The following is a 3047-nucleotide window of genomic DNA, read 5'->3' as shown; positions in this document are numbered from 1 at the left end:
TAATATGAATTTATAAATATACTTTTCTTTTGTTTTCAATTTCTGAATCCGGATAGAAATTCAATGCGGGTCAACGACGGTAATTCTCGATGATGTGGCATCATTAGCGGTTGATCACTGTAGCTTAATTACAATATTTACTGTAGCAAAAGTCGAGGATGTCACAATTCTCCCCTACTAACAAGAATTCTCGTCCCGAGAATTAAGAGGTAGAGGGAAAGTGCCCGGGGTATTCATCACGAAGATGATCCTCGCGTTCCCAAGTGGCTTCATCTTCAGAGTGATTTGACCACTGCACCTTAAGGAACTTGGTGACCTTGCGACGAGTCTTACGTTCAGCTTGGTCGAGAATGCAGACCGGATGCTCTTTATAAGAGAGGTCTTGTTGTAGCTCAAGCATATCGTGATCCACTGCTCGAATAGGGTCCTTGAAGCAGCGACGGAGCTGAGAAACATGGAAGACATCGTGAACCTGAGAAAGGTTCGCCGGCAGTTCCAATTGATAAGCCACTCTTCCACGCCTTTTGAGAACAATGAAAGGACCAATATAACGAGGAGATAACTTTCCCTTGATTCCAAAACGGTGTGCACCTCTCATTGGTGTGACACGAAGATAAGCCTTTTCGCCAGGTTGATAGACCATATCTTGATGATGACGGTCATACTGACTCTTCTGACGAGACTGAGCAGCCTTCAAATTCTCATGAATAATGTGGACTTGATCTTCGGCATGTTGAATAATATCCGGACCGAAGAGTGATCGTTCCCCAGTTTTTGACCAATTCAGAGGAGTTTGACACCTTCGCCCATACAATACTTCGAAAGGGGCCATCTTCAGACTAGCTTGATAGCTATTGTTGTAAGAGAACTCGGCATACGGGAGAGATTCCTCCCATTTCTTACGGAAAGAAATGACACAAGCTTGAAGCATGTCCTCGAGAATTTGGTTGACTCGTTCAACTTGTCCCTGGGATTGAGGATGAAATGCAGTGCTGAAGGACAGATGAGTCCCCATAGCCTTCTGAAAACTTTCCCAGAATTTTGAAGTGAACAAGCTGCCACGGTCCGAACTGATTACTAATGGAATACCATGAAGTGAAACAACTCTTGACATATAAAGATCTGCCAGCTGACTAGCATTAATTGTTTCTTTGACGGCCAGGAAATGTGCAACTTTGGGCAGTCGATCAATGACGACAAGAATAGCATCATTACCTTTCTGAGATCTGGGAAAACCAGTGACAAAGTCTATTTCATGGTCCCATTTCCACTCAGAAATATAGATAGGTTGAAGAGTCCTAGCAGGCTTTTGGTGTTCTGCTTTGATACGCCGGCATATATCACATTCTGCCACATAGCATGCAATGTCTTGTTTCATATTGGGCCACCAGAATCTTTGTCGGATGTCTTGGTACATCTTGGTACTACCCGGGTGAATAGACAATGGTGTGTCATGAGCTTCTTCCATCACCTTCCCGGTCATCCTGAGATTTTCCTTCTTATTTGGGACGAATAGGCGACCCTTGAAATACAAGGCGTCATCTTCATCAACAGTGAAAAAGGAGGGTTTACCCTTCGCAATATAGCTCTTAATCCTGTCGACATCATCGTCAAAGCCTTGCAAATTCTTTATGAAGCTCACAAGATCTGGTTCAACCACTAGGTTACTGAGGGAACCCTGATTAACAACACGAAGGTTCATCTTTTGGCACTCTTGAGGAGGGGGAACAAGGTAACCCTGAGGAACAATGTGGAGGGTCAGCTTACGGAATTCCTCTTGCAGACGATCGTGAACCAGATGAACCTGGAGGTGGTTGAAGTATGACTTGCGACTCAAGGCATCAGCCATTACGTTAGCCTTGCCATGGGTATATGATATACTACAGTCAAAATCTGCTATACGCTCCATCCATCTTTGTTGACGTAGGTTCAGCTCCGGTTGAGTGAACAAGTACTTCAGACTTTGATGGTCGGTGTAGATTTCACAGCTATTACCGACAAGGTATTGTCGCCATTCCTTCAATGCATGAATGACTGCGGCAAGCTCGAGATCATGAACTGGGTAGTTCTCTTCATGAGCACGCAGTTGACGTGAAGCATAAGCGATCACCTTGCGATCCTGGATTAGGACACAACCTATTCCTTGACGAGAAGCATCACAGTATATGAAGAAATCCCTTTTCGTATCTGGAGGAGCAAGTACTGGAGCGGACGTCAGTTTGTCCTTGAGCGTCTGGAAACTTTCCTGACATTTATTAATCCACTCATACTTAACACCTTTGTGAAGCAGATTGGTTAAGGGCTTCGCAATCTTGGATAAGTTCTCGACGAATCGACGACAATAGCTGGCGAGTCCGAGAAAACTTCTGACTTGCTTGACATTCTTCGGGGGAGTCCAGTCGAGAATAGCTTGAATTCGTTCGGGGTTGACCGCAATACCATCCTTGGAAATCACATGACCAAGGTAAGTCACTTCGTCTAGCCAGAACTCACATTTGGAATACTTCGCATAGAGTTTATGCTCCCGAAGCTTATCCAGTACAAGACAAAGATGTTCAGCATGCTCTTCTTTGTTCTTCGAAAATACCAGAATATCATCCAGATATACCATGACAATTTTTCGTGGTAGTCCATGAATATATAATCATCAATCGAGAGAAGGTTGCCGGTGCATTGGTTAAGCCGAAGGACATGACGGTGTACTCGTATGATCCATATCGAGTAACAAAGGTGGTCTTTGAAATATCCTCCTTGCGAACACGGATCTGGTGGTATCCCAACCTCAAGTCGAGCTTAGAGAAGACGGTGGAACCAGCAAGTTGATCATACAAATCATTCATCCGAGGGAGAGGATATTTGTTTTGAATAGTGGCCTGGTTGATAGGACGATAGTCTTGAACCAATCGATTTGTCCCATCCTTCTTCTTAACAAAGAGAGAAGGTGCTCCCCAAGCAGAGGAACTCAGACGAATGAAACCCAGACGGAGCGAGTTGTCAATTTCTTGCTTAAGTTCAAGGAGTTCATGTGGTGGCATTTTATAAGGGCG

The sequence above is a fragment of the Hordeum vulgare genome, chromosome 1H (genome assembly GCF_904849725.1).
Source record: "Hordeum vulgare subsp. vulgare chromosome 1H, MorexV3_pseudomolecules_assembly, whole genome shotgun sequence".
Lineage (NCBI taxonomy): Eukaryota > Viridiplantae > Streptophyta > Magnoliopsida > Poales > Poaceae > Hordeum > Hordeum vulgare.
The sequence above is the reverse complement of the archived record's forward strand: the minus strand, read 5'-3'. Positions refer to the sequence as shown.